Raw genomic sequence first — 17,462 nt, forward strand, 5'->3', positions numbered from 1 at the left:
TGGTTTGTGTCACCATATTGCATTTACTGTATTGTGTCAACGGAGGAATTTTTAACTCCACAAACAGATTTCTTTTTTTGATGCTACTTAACTACTGTGATTTACATCTGCAATTTCTAGTCATGGTTGTCACCTCCTAGAAAAGATAGTCCTCTCCCCTTTTTAAATTAAAGTTTTCACTTAAGGCAAACAATTCCAGTTTTAAACCAAGTCCTAAATTCAGAACTCTCTATATGTCTAAAAAACTGGTCTGGCATCATCGATTAATTCACAGTTTTGCCAAAGACCTTTATTTAGTGTAACAATGTCTCAAATTACATGCAGCTGGCCAGAGGAGTATTCTTTTTAAGCAATGGCTACTGTATAAAATTCAGTCATAATTTTGATGATGACTAACAGAACCAGGAAGCTAATGCCTGTATTCCAATTCCTCTTTTAGGTCTCCTCTTTCATCTCCAAGTACTGCATTTAACGCCATCTTACAACGGAGTTCGATGGTGACTTGCTAAGTCAAAAGATCATCATATTGTCTGAGAGGTGAAATCTCATTTATGATAATAGGGACTGACCCAGTAAAAATAACTCTGGATCATAGAAAAAGAAAAAAAAATTAAAGGAAAGAGCAAAGGACTTGTGGTGTCTGTTTGGATCCCTTTAGTGAACTGCCCCTGAGACGAGCATCTGCAGGGGAAGTGAGAGTGCTTGGGGGACACCAGTAAAAGGAGATGACCTGAAGATGACAGCATGTTTCAGGCAGCCTTGAGCAGGATACCTGGCATGGTGTAGAGGCTCCTGAGATATTTTGTGAGGCTCATTAGGTAACTTGAGGGTCATTCGATATTTTGAAATAACTTAGGTCAATTTAGGAGAAATTAGAGTATTTGGGACCCAGATCTTGAAAGATGGATATATTGTTCTCCAAGTATAAATTAGCCATTTTGGAGAAATCTCAACTCTTCCAGGAATTAAGGGTATATGTCATTACTACAGGAATAGTAACAACAATGTGGAATTTCAGATTCTCCCCTTCTCACACTCCTCCTTGAATTTCAAGCTTTCAAAAATATGTTCATTATTTAAGGTTATAAATCCTCTGTTGACTCTTTAGAAAGAATTTGAAATACACATTATATATATATATTATAATATATATGTGTGTGTGTGTGTGTGTGTGTGTGTGTGTGTGTGTGTGTTTGTGTATATATATATATATATGGCCACCATAAGGCCCTTATTTAGGAACAGACATTGTAAGCATTTTGGCTTATTTCTTCCCAGTAATTCTGTAAGCACATGGTTAGAGAACTAGGATGATACTGCATGTAAAGCTTCTTGCATCATGCTTTTCAGAATTAAAAAAAAAATCACATTTTATTTGTGATGAAAAAGTGAATACATGTTTGTTGTAGAAAATCTGGAAAAAAACAGAAGTGTTTAAAGCAAGAACTAAAAAAAGCACTCCAAGCTTGACACTTCACAAAAGCACTGTTAATATTTTGGTGACCTTCCCTTCTCGGATTTGTATTTTTTCTGGTCCTGAACAAACCTGTAGACTTACTTGAGAGAGTTGAGGCCATTTCTTGAGTGTCCAATTACCATTTAACCAAGATGTAAGTTAAAGACCCCTGGAGAAGTCAAGTAGCTTAATAAAAATTAAGTGGATTTCTTTTCCCAGTTGACGGTTTTTACTATGACCCTTGAGGGTGGAGGGAAAGTGCAGCACTATCTGGGAACAAAGATGCTTCAAGAGTTGCAACCTATCTGATCCTCCCACAAGGAGAGCCTTCAGCCTCCTTGCATTTAGAGGTGGGCTGGGCCAAGGGAAAGAACCATGGGGGACAACAATCTATGAATGAACATTTTGGGGTTAAGAGGCAGCTTGAGATGCTGTGAAAGCCTCAATCATCAACTCTACCTCAAAATGTCTCTGCTACCAAAAATTATATTTAGCTCATAAAATTTATATTGAATATAATAATACAAACCAATGGCCCCTCTTTTCCTCCTAGGGGACTTCTTTATTGTGATAAGCTAGGATCATGTAGATTATTGCCAAGAGGAATGAAACTCAATGGTCTCATAAAAACAGAAGTAAAAACACAAAAAAATCATTATCCTGAATCTTATGTTTCACTGAAAAATGATTTTATCAAGCAGGCTTCCAGGAGGCATCGTGGTATGGAACAGGCACTAATGCAGCTCTGCCACATATTTGTGTGTGAACGTGGGCACATTACTGTTACTCTGAGTTCTGGATTTATCATCTATAGAACCAGAGCTAACTATGCCTCCTCTACATAGGTAGTGAGTGGCTCAAATTGGATATCATGGGAAAGTGTCTTGCACCTACAAAGGAGACAGTGTTTGTTAGTTCCTTGTTTTAAGTTCACGGACTGCCTTTCATGACAGCAAGTATGGTTGGTATATTATGGGACACTGGTTATGTGCATTACTGTTTATTGTCATGGATTCATTTGAACATGGAGAATAACGATATTCTTTTTGCTTTTCGCAGGTCTGCAGAATCAGAGACAGCAAAAAAGATTTGAGATATGAAGGAACTTTCAGTTATATATCTTGAGTAAAAGGAAAGTTTATGACAAACATAGCATACCCTTGTCATTAAAAAGTTAAACAATACATGAGTATATGAAGTAAATAATGAAGGCACTCCACCCCCATCGTACGCACCACCATGGAAGTAACCACTGCCACCAATTGTATGCGCACACTTCCAGAACTCTTTCTATTCATCACATGTACATGAACACACATACTTGTGGTTTCACAGTATTTGCTCAGTATTGTGGCAATTTCCTCGTGTTAGTGCACCGGGAGGCATCTCGTTTTTTAAAAACAGCTGCAACAGTTTCCCAAAACTTGGATGGACCGCAATGTAACTGACCAGCCTGAGAAGAGGAAGAGGTGTAAATTCTGGTTCTTTGCATACTGTTGGAGCAACTTTGAACAAATACCTTAAGCCTTGTTGAGACTCGCTAACTTCATCTGCGCGATGGGCAAAAGAATAGCATTGCCACCCATGGGGTTATTGTGGCATTATCACATATCTCAAAGCGTTTGACAAACTATAAAGCAAAACCTGATGCTGCCTTTTACTTATTCCTGATCGGCGGAGGAAAGAGGAAGACTAGAGCCCATGGTAAAAGCAGACACATTTCAGCTGTTTATGTATTAATGTTTAATGCCAGAGCTTTGGGAAAGTCAGTGATGAAACATTTATGACAACTTGTTTGACAGCAAAACTGCTTGCCTTGGAATTTTAATTTTAGTCAGTTCTATATTGCTACAACTCCAAAGACCTCTGTTCTCTTCCTTTTTAGGGTGGTCCATTGTTCACTTAGGCAGAAACTATTGGATTCAGAGGGCTCTTTTTACTAATTTAAAGGAAACAGCAAGATGGTATTTTCCTGTCTGCCTTATGAAGATAATACAAAAATGGAACTGGGCTCTTTTTCAGTGCCCTTCATAAAGGTGGGCTGGCTGGGCATCTGGATTACTAATTAAAGGGGTTGATGCCACTAAGCAGTGGGAAGATAAGAGGCTGAAGGAACCATCACTATGGGTTAGATGAATAAAAGGCCTTTCTGTGCGCTCACACACACACACACTCTCTCTCTCTCTCTTTCTCTCTCTCTCTCTCTCTCTCTCTGTCTTTCTCTCTCCCTCCCCTCTCTCTTTCTCATACTGTGACATCTTGCTTCTTATTAAGATGAGGCTATTCCATCCTCTTGACAATAAGATAGTTTTGACTTCACCTCTAGAATGGCCTGCAGCCCTATCTCTAGGTCACCAGCTCTTTTGCAAATGACACCAGCTTACTGTGGAGCAACTTTGAACAAATACCTTAAGCCTTGTTGAGACTCGCTAACTTCATCTGCGTGGATCTTCAAAATTAACCAAGTGATTGCCTTAACTCAAAGCCCCTTTTTTCCTCTACTCTGTTGACTAATCAATGTTTTCTACTTAATAGTTGCTGACACTTGGGAAATATTTTGGAAATATATTTGGGTTTCTTTTGGAAAATTGTTTCCATGAGGAAAAAAGCAGACCTTTTCATTTTGTCAGGAACAAAAATCCAGTTACCAGTGTTCTGCTAGCAGTGATGATATGCTCCTGCTGCTGCCCATGGACCTGGCTCTACTCCATGTTGTGTATTTTTTTAAACCAGGAAAGTTTTCCTTAACTGGAGGACTACACTCTTATCACAAATTTCAAGATGTTTCTCTGCTTTAATTCTCAGGTGTGGTATTGTTTGCTCTGCCTCCTGGGAAGCAGCTTTCAAACTCATTGTTCAAGTTCCCTTGGAATGAAGAAGACAAACCATCCCATCAAGGGAACAATAGTTTCTACTTAGGGGGAAGTACATCTTGCCAATTTCAGTTTGCATTGTCCCAAAAATGTTTGTAAAACTCTACCCTGAATAATCTTACAGTATAAAGTTAAACCCCCACATGGAATGACTAACAAAAGCAGATGTGAAACAGCTAACAAGGAACGCAAACATGAAGATATAACAGCGTGGGTCAAATCCTATGTCAATCATAAGAAAATGTTTTTCACATCTTATCATCTAAGATTAAAGACTGAATATTTAAGAAATGCAAAAGAGGATGTCCTTCCATGAATAATTTAAATAAGGTGAGAAGGCCATGTGGTGGGTGGAACAGGAAAAAGGAATTGAAAGGCAGACTTGGGGTTCGAGGTTCCATCTCTTCTATGAAATAGTTGAGTCAGGAGAAGTTATCTAACTAGTTTCCAAGACTCATTGTCACCATCTGTAGAAGGAGACAATAGCAACAACAACTCTCATCCCTACCTTGTCAGGGATGAGAGAGAGTCCAATGAGATAAGGTACATGAAGTCACTATACAGTGCCATATAAATGTTTGCTTTTTTTTTTTTTTTTTTTTTTTTTTTTTTTTTTGAGTCAGAGTCTCGCTCTTGTCCCCGAGGCTGGAGGGCAGTGGTGTGATCTCAGCTCACTGCAACCTTTGCCTCCCGGGTTCAAGGGATTCTCCTGCCTCAGCCTCCTGAGTAGCTGGGATTATAGGCACCTGCCACCACGCTCGGCTAATTTTTGTATTTTTAGTAGAGACAAGACTTCACCATGTTGGCCAGACTGCTCTAGAACTCCTGACCTCAGGTAATCCGCCCACTTTGGCCTCCCAAAGTGCTGGGATTACAGGCATGAGCCACCGTGCCCAGCCACAAATGTCTGCATTTCTAAAACAAAAAGTTGTCAGTGGAAAGAGCAATGGCAAGTGAGTGGATATGACTGCAGAGCTGTGGGAGCAGAGAATGGCCTGCACCTCCAGTCCGATCTCCCCTGCTTCCCTGTCCTTCAGGAAGGCCAGATCATCAGACCTTCTCAGGGGGTGTAGCGGGTACTTAGGGACAGGCCACTCAGCTATGGGGCTAAGCAAGGCTCTGGGACTTCTCTCCTGTTCACACTGGCGGCCCCCCTTCACTAATTGTTTCCAGGGAAAAATCAAGGGTGCCTTAGCTTGAAATAATAATTACTGAATTAGCGGTAGTAGTTCACAAACTCAGTGATGCATCAAGAATTACTCCTGGGGCCTTTATTTTAAAAGTACTGATTCTCACTCTCCCAGCTCCCTGGTCACCTTAAAAATTTGAATTGTTGGGGCTCATACCCAGGAATATATATTTTTTAATTATTGTAATATTGAAGTATCAGATATCCAAGAAAAAGAGTGTCCCCATATCCCAATCCAAAAACAATCCAAACAATTCAAAAATTTTTCTATTTTAACTTCTAATCCCAGCCTGTAGGCATATTCAGTACTTTTCCTGCTTTTAATAATATTGGAATATTTAATATTCTACAATTTTCATCAACATTATCTGATGAATATTTTCGTATTTCAATTGTTTCTTTTTACCTCCCTCCCTAGGCCCCTTCCAGATAACCACTGTTAAAACTTGTTGTGTTTTCTTTCCTCTCTTTTTCTGTGCCAATAAACACATGCACATTTTTGGCCACTGCTTCTCTTACAACATGTATCTTTGTATCTTGCTTTTTCCACTTAATAATGCATCATATAAATTCCTCCAGGTTCCTAGGTGTAGAGCCAACTCATAGGTGCGTAATCATCCATGGTGTATTAGTCAGGGTTCTCCAGAGAAACAAAACCAACAGGAAGTGCAGATAAATAGATAGAGAGATGGATTTATGAAGGAATTGACTCATGCAACTGTGAAGGCTTATTAAGTCTAAAATCTGCAGGACTGGCCACAGGCTAGAGACCTAGGGAAGAGTTGCAGTCAGAGTCCAGAGATGGTCGGCTGGCAGAATTTCTTCTTGTTCAGGAGAGGTATTTGTTCTATTAAGGCCTTCCTGTGATTGAATGAGACCCACAGACATTATGGAGGGTAATCTGCTGTTCTCAGTCTATGAATTTAAATATTAATCTCATCTAAAAACGCCTTTACAGAAATAGCCAGAATAATATTTGACCAAATATCCGGACATGTGGTCAAGTTGACATATAACATAACTGTCACACATCATAGGGACGGACCCCAATTCATTCATTTCCCAATTCATTTCTCTATTAATGAACTTTTAGGTTTTGTTTTTTCCTGTATTTTTTTCTTCTATAAACAATGTTCACGTATCACAATCTTTTTATTTCCACTGCACAGAATCTAAGGAAAAGAGATTTAGGGGTTCAGCAGAATGGTTATTTGTAATTTTAATGATGCTGTGGGATCACTGCTGAAAGCTTTTATTCTTAGGGTGACTCTGGCACAGATGGGTCAGCTCTAATTATTGAGAGTACAAATATGAAACTTACTCTCTTTTTTTTTTTGAGATGGAGTTTCACTCTTCTTGCCCAAGCTGGAGTGCAATGCCATGATCTCAGCTCACTGCAACCTCCACCTCCTGGGTTCAAGTGATTCTGCTGCCTCAGCTTCCCAAGTAGCTGGGATTACAGGTGCCTGCCACCATGTCTGGCTAATTTTTTTTTTATTTTTAGTAGAGATGGGGTTTCACCATGTTGGCCAAGCTGGTCTTGAACTCCTGACCTCAAGTGATCTGCCCATCTCGGCTTCCCAAAGTGGTGGGATTACAAGCAAGAGCCATCAGGCCCAGTTGAAACTTTTTATTCTTATGCCAATGTGAAAATGTTGACATGAAACCTTCTCTAGGGCTGAGAACTTAAAATCTTTCTCACAGGAGTATGATGATAACTTAGGTGAACATATCTGATAACTAATGTTAATAACTTCCCACCACCCATAGGCATGAAAGGTAGAGCTGTGGGAAGAAGGCTTGGGGACTCCTGAACGGCCCAGGGCAAGGATGGCACAAACTCCTTAACCTGACTTCATTGTTGCCTTTGTAACTACTGAATAATATTTTGAATATTAATTTATGTGGTTTTTTTCCTGCCTACTCTGTCCTACTTTCCCTATTCTTTAGTCAAGCAAGGCTCTCGGGAGGTATATGGCAAAGATGGCAGTAGAGGGGGCTTGAGAAATTTCTTTTCTCAGGAGATTTCCTAAGTACTGAGAGGAAGAAGAGGCTGAGAAGAGGCAGAGTGGCAGAAAGCAGGGAATAGAGACTAGATAAAGGGATTCTCCCAGGCTAGGACAGAAGAGGAGAAAGTGCTATGGAACTCTGCTGAATAGAAAAGGAAGGACAAAGGGTCTCAGGCAGATGAGGGCTTGACCACCTCCCAGAAGATTCCATGCCTTCTTTTCTCTTTTTTCTTTTTTTTCTTTCTCTCTGTCTCTCTCTACCCCCCTACCTCTTTCTCTCTTTCTTTCTTTTTGAGACAGTCTCACTCCATCACCCAGGCTGGAGTACAGTGGCACAATCTCAGCTCACTGCAACCTCCGCCTTCTAGGGTTCAAATGATTCTCCCGCCTCACCCTCCTGAGTAGCTAGAATTATAGGCATGCACCACCACACCCAGCTAATTTGTGTATTTTTAGTAGAGATGGGGTTTCATGTTGGCCAGGCTGGTCTCGAACTCCTGATCTCAAGTGATCTGCCCGCCTCAGTCTCCCAAAGTGATGGGATTACAGGAGTGAGCCAACACGTCTGCCTAAAATTCCATGTTTTCTAAGCATAGCACCCCTCATCTAACCTTGGCTCAGCCTAAGACCACAGAACTGTGGCACAGCTCTGGGTCCAAACAAAACCGGCAATAATAACAGACATTAATCATTTTGCCAGAGGAATGGGAAGCTAGAAGTAGAAATCATGTTGATTTAAGGCAGGGTTTTTCAACCTTAGCACAATTGACATTTTGGTATGGATAATTCTTTGTTTGGTGCACTGACCTGTGCACTGTAGGGTGTTTAGCAGCATCCCTGGACTCTGCTCACTAGATGCTAGTGGCATCCCCTTCCCAGTTGTGACAACCAAAAATGTCTCCAGACATTGACAAATGTCCCGTGGAGGGCAAAATTGTACTTGACTGAGAACCACTGATTTAAGGAATGTAAAGAAAGGTTATATGTCTTGAGTTTATGGACAGAGATTCTTACCAGCTGGATGTACTGACTTCAATTTTATTATGTGCTAAGGGAGACCAGCAAGACATCGTGTTTGTCCCAGATTTGCCTCCCCGACAATGTTTTGCTTGGGCTAATTGGTAAACATTAGCTTTCATTCTCTGAGCAACTTGTCAACAAAGGGATGGCATCCAGAAACAGAGGGACATGCATCTTAATTATACCTGCAGTGGTTAATGTGCCAGTGAGGCATTCCGGGTATTCTAAACCCTTGCTGACTTCTTCCGAGCTGGGGCCTGTCAGCTCTATCACTGTGCCAGACTGCAATGAATGCCAGTCCTGGAAACCCTGGCTGCCCTTCAGGGCCTTTTAATTTGAAACTAATAAGCCTGATTCGGGCTTTGTATTACGGAGCAGCAATCAAATATTATTGCCAGAAAGGGCAAATAGCTGATGTCAGCGGTCTTTTCTAGGCAAGAAATGAACGTGATATTTTTCTCCACCTCCTCTCTTCTCACTGAGAAGATGATTCCTGGAGATAATCCACTTGGTTATCTGCGGATGTGAACATAATTTGGAGGCAGCAGTCATGCCAGATGGCCAGCTGAAGCTGGGAGTCCTGAGTTAATTTCTGATCCAAATTTCTCACTCCCTGGAGGAGCAGAGTGGAGGGTGTGTGTGCATGGGGAAGTCCAAGCTTTTCATAACTGGAAAAGAAGACTAGGAGAGGCTAGCATGAATGGCCACTGTCCTTGCCAAATCTGCATGGTATGACTTAGGTGAGTTGTTAAGAAAACTTTCTGATTGCCGGTGTGGACAGATCTTGGAACAGGCTGCTGAGGGCAGCTGCAGGATGACTTTCCCTGGAGTTCAGAGCTGCCTGGGTGGTTCCAATGCTTTTGCCCGATTCAGCTAGTCCAGACATCCTGAGTGATCTTTGAAGGTGTGCCCCAACTCACTGAGCCCCAGATCTGTGTGGGCTTCTGAGGGGTAGGGAAGACATGGGGCCAGTAACATAGAACTATGATGGACTGGTAGCTTCAATGAGTACATAAGGAATTCCAGAGAAACTTAGATATTTGGGTGTACATCACTGCTCACCAGAATAAAAGCGAGAGAGAGAAAAAAAAGAGAAGCAGAGAGGGGAGAGAGAAGCAGAGAAAAACCAAAGGGAGGATTTTCACAGAGCATTACACATAGACAGTCAAGCAAAAGATAAATGAAAGCCATCAAGATGATTGCAGTGACATTTAATTTAATAGGGTAGGAAGGATGAAAGGTAAATTTCAGGATGATGGAATGGGACTGTTTCATCATATAAATTTTTAAAATATGTATTTCTTTTTGATTGCTAATTTGTTACTAAAATATTTCAGATTTTCATCTTCTGTCTTGCAACTTGGGTCTTGGGGAAAACTCACTTGGGCTTTGGTCTTAGGAATATGTTTCTATTTTTTTGAATAGTTTGAGGAGAATTGGTATTAGTTCCTCTTTGAAAGTTTGGTAGAATTCGGCAGTGAAGCCATCCAGTCCTCGGCTTTTCTTTGTTAGGAGATTTTTTATTACTGATTCAATCTCTGTACTCATTATTGGTCTGTTCAGGTTTTTATATCTCCTTCTGGTTCAATCTTAGTAGGTTGTATGTGTCCAGGAATTTATCTGTTTCCTCTAGGTTTTCCAGTTTGTTAGCATATAACTGTTCATAATAGTTTCTCATGATCTTTTGTATTTCTGTCATATCAGCTGTAACGTCTCCTTTTCCATTTCTGATTTTGTTTATTTGGGTCTTCTCTTTTTTCTTGTTTAGTCTAGCTAATGGTTTATAGATTTTGTTTATCTTTTCAAAAAGCCAACTTTTCATTTTATTGATCTGTTGTATTTTATTTTTAGTCTCTATTTCATTTAGTTCTACTCTGATCTTTATGATTTCTTTCCTTCTACTAATTTTGGTTTTTGTTTATTCTTTTGTAGTTCTATGAGGTACATTATTAGGTTGTTTATTTGCAATCTTTCTACCTTTTTGATGGAGGAATTTATTGCTATAAATTTCTCTCTTAGTGGTGCTTTGGCTGTCTCCCATAGGTTTTGGTATGTTGTGTTTCCATTTTTATTTCTCTGTATTTTTTCTTTCTTTCTTAATTTCTTCAGTGACCCAATGGTTGTTTAGGAGCATGTTGTTTAATTTCCATGTATTTGTGCACTTTCCAAAATTCCTCTTGGTATTGATTTCTACTTTTACTCCACTGTGGTTTGGGAAGATGCTTGACATGATTTTGAGTTTTTAAAATTTGTTGAGACTTGTTTTGTGGCCTAATGTATGATCCATTCTGGATCATGTTCCATTTACTGATGAGAAGAATGTGTAATCTGTAGCTGTTGGATAAAATGTTCTGTAATTGCCTGTTAGGTCCATTTAGTCTAAAGTACAAACAATTCAATGTTTCTTTGTTGATATTCTGTCTGGTCCGTCCAGTGCTGAGAATAGGGTATCAAAGTTCCCAACTGTTGTGTTGGAGTCCATCTCTTCCTTTAGATTAAATAATATTTGCTCTATATATGTAGGGACCTTAGTGTTGGGTACATATATGTTTAAGATTGGTATATCCTCTTGATGAATTTATCCCTTTGTCACTATATGACTTTCTTTGTCTCTTTTTACTGTTTTTGACTTAAAGTCTGTTTTATCTGGTATCTATTCACTTTTGGTTTTCATTTACATGGAATATCTTTTTTTCATCCCATGTGTTTTTATATGTGAAGTTAGTTTCTTGTAAGCAGCATATAGCTTGGCAGTTAAAAAAATCTAGTAAACCAGTCTATACTATTTAAGTGGAGAATTTAATCTGTTTACATTCAAGGTTATTTATGATAGGTAAGGGCTCATTCCTGTCATTTTAAAAATTGTTTTTTGGTTATGTTGTATCACCTTTGTTCCTTTCTTTCTCTCTTGTTTTCCATTGCTTATGGTGGTTTTTTTGTAGGGGTAACATTTGAGTCCTTTATCTTTCTCATTTATGTGTCTGTTCTACCAGTGAGTTTATATTTTTGTGTATTTTCATGATAGTGGATATTGCCCTTTTGCTTCCAGATGTAGGACTTCCTACATCTGGAGTGGTGTTGCTCACTGCAACCTCTGCCTCCTCGGTTCAAGCAATTCTCTGCCTCAGCCTCCCAAGTAGTTGGGATTATAGGTGCCCACCACCATGCCCAGCTAATTTTTGTATTTTTAGTAGAGATGGTGTTTCACCATCTTGGTCAGGCCAGTGTTGATCTCCTGACCTCATGATCCACCTGCCTCCGCCTCCCAGAGTGCTGAGATTACAGGTATGAACCACTGCGCCCAGCCCCAATGTTTATTTACTTGATCAAATCATTCTGGTTTTTTAAAATGCAATGTAAGTACAACCTCTTACTAAAAGCCTTCCTAGACATGCCCTCCACTTTCCATTCCTTCATCATTCCATCCCGTCTGCCACCTCTGTGATCCAAGCCATCATAATATCTTCTGATTATGGCATAAGACAAGACAACTGCTAGATCTCCAGCCATCACATTTGCACTCCAAGAAGCACATTAGGGGAGGGAGGTGAAGTGCAAAAGAGCCTCCTTCCAGATGACGTAGTCCTTCTCAGATGGCTTTCAGAAGCAATACCCAAGAACTTCACTTACTTATATCTCATTGTCTAGTCCTTGCTGAAAGGGAGTTTGGGAGATATAATCACATCATCAACTGAAATAAAATCAGAGATCTGTGTAGAGAGGAAGATGGTTATTAGATGGGCAATTAGCATTCTCTTCCATGACTTGTTTTCCTGTTTCTATTTTTTAAAAAATATGGAACCACTCAGACTGCAGTCTCCCCCTCTTACTCTCCCAGAGGAAGAGAAGAATGATTTTCAATGGCAAATAACAGTTGCAGCAGAGCAACACCAAGAGCTGGCTTTTCAGCCAGGAGCAGACCCTGTGTCTCCTTGTGGTTTTTCATGCTTTACACATTCAGAGAAACTTCTCTAGTAACAAACTACAGAAATGATTCCTGAAAGTATAATCTTCCCCCGCTTTTACTGTTGTTCCCTACAATTCATTCTCTAAACAACCATTGTTTCTAAATAGATTATGCTGTTTCCCAATTTAAACATCTTTAATACCCTTTATTGTCCTTAGGACAAGGCTACTAATGTTAGTAAGACCTAGAATGCCTGTGTAACGTAGCACTGCCAACCTCCTTCCTCCTCCAAGTCCCATCCCTCTTGCTCTCATTCTTGGCTTCACCTACACTGGCATTACTTCAGTTGTTTGAATGTGCCAGGCTCTTTTTGTCCTTTGCACTGGCTGTTCCCTCTGTCTTGAACTCTCTGCCCCCAGCTGACTGCTACTGCTGAGTGTTAGCTGACATGCTGCCAGGTGTCAACTGAAATGTCATATCCTGAGAGGCCCTTCCTCATCATTTTAGTCAGAGCACCTTCTTACTCTCATTCTTCTTGGGCTCTACATTCTCACTTATAACCTTCCCACAGTTCAGGACACTGCATTGATGTGTGTGATCACTTCTGATGGCCAGTATCCCTCACTAGACTCCATCTAGGGTAAGGACAGATGCTCCGTTTGGTATACCTGGCATGCAATCTAGTACCTGACAAATTAGAAACACTCAATGAATATTTATTGCCTGAATCTCTAAAATAAATTAGTATGTTTGTTTGTTGCTATGGTACTTAAACAGGTAAAGGGTATATGAGACTCAGTTAAATGCTTACAGGCCACCCTCTCTCCCCAAACCCACCACAAAAACTTATGAAGCTAGGATTATATCAGATCCTGCACAACTAACAACTTATCAATGACTAAAGCCACCCCTCCCTTTTTTTCCTCCTCCATTCTTAAACAGAATAAACTTTCTAGGCCTTCCTAGTTCAGTTGTTCTATGCTGGGTGATGAATGTGAGGTGTCTACTCCTTTATCCTCAATTCAGTTATGTGCATTAATTAAGCATAAATAATTGAGCATTGGGTGGGGGAGGGGTGCCCATTTGTTTACATCTTGGGAAGCCAGCTGTATTGCTCTAAAAAACAAAAATAAACAAGTACAACCTCATGAAAGTATTTTCCTTTAAATCTTTGCCTCCAAAATGCAGGACAAAAAAAAATACAAATAAAAAATTTAAAAAAAAACAAGAGACGAATTCTTCTCAAGGGATGTATCATGCAACTTTATCTGAGAATGAAAACTGAAGGTGAATGGGGAATACATAAACCGAAGAGCTGGCAATGTTTGCAGCTTGAACAGGGAGAGGCATATCAATTATTGATACTTTTCTATCTCTAGATGTGTGATTCATTCCATGCTGGCTCTAACATATGCAGGGGAGAAGAAGAGAGAAAAAATTAAGATTTTTTTTTTGGCCGAAGTGCTGACACTGGTTTTCTGCTCCAATTAAAGTGGGACCTTGAGAGTATGGGGGTGATACTCTTTGTCCAGATAAACTTTAGCGAAGTTGGAGGATGGGAGGCCCAGATATGTGACCCAACAGCAGATGTCAACACTGGGATGGTCCAGCTGAGTGCACGTTTATGCCTTTCCTTCTCCAAGGGAGACCTCAGGAGATAGATAGTATCTCACAGGCTTACACCAGATGCTAATCAGATTATATCCAGATGCTCTATAAACATATGTCAGCAGTTGAAAAGACCTACCCTAATTGAGACAAAATTACTTTTTCCAGTGCTGTAGGTAAAATGCACAAGTAAAAATATAACTCTGTGGTTGTTTAAATACACCCTAAGGTGTTTTATTTTTCTTTAGCTCACAGAAAACCCAGGTTGAACAAATATTATATATGCTCGCAAGAAATCTGTTGAAGAGAGAAAAGTGGAGAGAGAAAGGAAGTAGGCAGCCTCTTCAGTTCCCTGTGCTTACAGATGCAATTTCTTAATGGTTTAGGATTCTATCATGCAATCTGAAAACTGTGCTTTAGTAAATTCTCTTTCTTCCTGCTGATTGAGGAGCTCCTAATGTTAACAAGTATACTTTATTACCTACTGAAGAATATCCAAAGTGTCTTATGTATTTAGTATAGAGCTTGTGTTTTTCAACAAATGCATCAACCACCTTTTGTTGCAGGCCCACTTTAGGCACTGGCCAGTGAGGAGACATCAGTGAACAGTGTTGTAGACAGCTGTGAGCTTTCAAGGAGCTCATAGTGTCATAGGGGAGGCAGACAAGTAAACAGGAAATTACGACACACATGGAAACATCATGATGGAGAAAGCTTAAGATGCTATGGGAACACAGAGGAAGCTTGCCAGATGCAGCCTTGCTATGGGGATGGCTGAGAAAGCTTGAGGAGGAACAGGCTGAAGGGGCTGGATGAAGCAGAGTTGAGGGAATGGAACACTTTAGTCATGAAACATGCCATGCAAGACTGTATCAGTGGCTATAAATTACACAAGTTCTGATTAGAAGATAAATAACTAAAACTGTGTAAAAATGGCATGGGCTTCCTGACAAAGCAGCAAGTTCCATATTATTAGAGTTGTACAGAGACTAGATTAACAGTTTGGGAAATTACAAAAATAGATTTCTGTCCGGGGTGGGAGGCCATACCAGCCGGGTCCATAGTCTCAACCTCAGAGCCAAGCCAAATTTCCAAAGGTAGAGTTAAGAAATGTGCATTTGTTTAGAAGCTTCCAAGTTAGTCATCAGGCAAATCAAAATTACAATAAGATTCTAGTTCAATACCATTAGATAGGAGAAGTCATTAAGATGGCTATTTTTTAAAAAAGGGAAAACAAATATTGGTGAGGATGCGGAGAAATTGGAACCTCTGTGTATTGCTGATAGAAATGCAAAATGGTATTGCTGCTGTGGAAACTGTGTGGTAGTTCCACAAAAGTGAAACAGAATTACCAAATGATCCAGCCATTCCATTTCTAGGTATATACCTGAAGGTATTGAAAGCGGGAATTCAAACATATATTTGTGCAACCATGTTCATAGCAGTATTATTCATATACCCAAAAGGGGAAAAAAAACACAATTCCATCAACAGATGAATAGATAACCAATATAGTGGTATATCCATACAATGGAGTATGAGTCAGACATAAAAAAGAAGGACGTTCTGTAATATGCTATGACATGGATGAACCTTGCAGACATTCTATTAAATGAAACAAAGTCACAAAAGGACAACTATGTGATTCCACTTATATATGGCATCAGAAAAGGCAACAGAAAGTGGATTAGAGGTCACCAGGGGCTGGAGGTGGGGAATAGTTGCTTAATGGTTACAGAGCTTCTGTTGGGGTAAGAAATGGGTTTGGAAAAAGACAGTGGCGATATAACAATGTGAATGTACTTAATGTCACTTAATGGCACACTTAACAATGGTTAAAATGGTAAATTTTATGTTATGTATATTTGACCACAATTTTCTTTTAGAAGGCAAAAAGCTCTCTCACTGATCTTAAAGCGGTCAGTCCACAGAGCAGTTAAAGAATTTTTTTATTTTTTAATTTTTGTGGATACATTGTAGGTATATATATTTATGGGGTACAGAAGATATTTTGGTACAGGCATGCAATGGAATAATCACATCATGGACAATGAGGTATCCATCCCCAGGCATTTATCTTTTGTGTAGCAAACAATCCAGTTATACTCTTTTAGTTATTTAAAAATGTGCAATTAAATTATTGTTGACTATAGTCCCCCCGCTGTGCCATCAAATACTAGGTTGTATTCAGTCTTTGTATATTTTTTTCCCGTTAACCATCCCCACCTCTCTCCCCCTACCCTTCCCAGCCTCTGGTAACCATTCTTCTATTCTCTATCTCCATGAATTTAAATGTTTCGATTTTTAGACCCCACAAATAAGTGAGAACATGGGATGTTTGTCTTTCTGTGCCTGGATTATTTCACATAGTATAATGACCTCCAGTTCCATCCATGTCGTTACAAATGACAGAATCTCATTTTTATGGCTGAATAGTACTCCATTGTACCACATTTTCTTTATCCATTTATCTGTTGATGGACACTTGAGTTGCTTTCAATTCTTGGCTATTGTGAACAGTGCTGCAATAAACATGGGAGTGCATAGAGCTCCTTGATAGGCTGATTTCCTTTCTTTTGGGTATATACCCAGCAGCAGGAATGCTGAATCACATGGCAGCTCTGTTTTTGCTTTTTGAGGAACTTCCAAACTGTTCTCCATGATGGTTGTATTAATTTACATTCCCACCAAGAGTGTACAAGCGTTCTTGTTTCTTCACATCTTTATCAGCATTTCTTATTACCTGACTTTTAAATAAAAGTCATTTTAACTGGGGTGAGATAATACCTCACTGTAGTTTTGATTTGCATTTCTCTGATCATCAATGTTGTTGAGTACTTGTCATATACCTGTTTGCCATTTGTATGTCTTCTTTTGAGAAGTGTCTATTCCCACAGGGCAGTTTTGGGGAACCTCTGGACTAGCTTATCATACAGCTGTAGATGTTTCACAGGCTAAAAAAGCCAAAGTGTTTGCATGGTTTCTCCTGTATAGAGCAAAGCCAGGTGCAGCTGATGTCAACCAGGAAGAACCTGAGCTGTGTTGTATAAATGTCTGCATCTTAAACAAAAAGACACTGTAGGATATACTTTCAGGATATAACTACTTGTGAGCACAGATAAGCTCCAAGCCTTTTTGCTATCTGCCTGAGCCAATAAGAGGCTTCCCTCTGATAAAAAAGAGTGAAATCCAAGGTCTTTCTCCAGGGCAGGTGGCAGACGAGGGTATAATTCAGCTCCCGTTGCCCACTTCCATGGATTGCTTATGGGTAATTTCATTTATTAGGGTCAGATAGAAGCCAACACATGCCAGCATTCCCTTCAGCAGATACTCAAAATTTCATATGCATATATGCACCTTGAATCTTCAGATTTGCACCAATCTCCCAAAAGTGAGAAAG

At 39.8% G+C, this 17,462-nt stretch overlaps 1 non-coding gene across 1 annotated transcript; it reads right to left on the bottom strand.

The window, feature by feature from the left end:
• Positions 1 to 12,347: 12,347 nt before the first annotated feature.
• Positions 12,348 to 12,560, bottom strand: LOC135270878 (small nucleolar RNA U3). The gene has a single exon (XR_010339036.1). It is a non-coding gene; the product is annotated as a small nucleolar RNA U3 (small nucleolar RNA).
• Positions 12,561 to 17,462: the final 4,902 nt, after the last annotated feature.

Source organism: Aotus nancymaae, unplaced genomic scaffold (assembly GCF_030222135.1).
Source record: "Aotus nancymaae isolate 86718 unplaced genomic scaffold, 86718_ANA_hifiasm-v0.15.2.pri h1tg000067l, whole genome shotgun sequence".
Lineage (NCBI taxonomy): Eukaryota > Metazoa > Chordata > Mammalia > Primates > Aotidae > Aotus > Aotus nancymaae.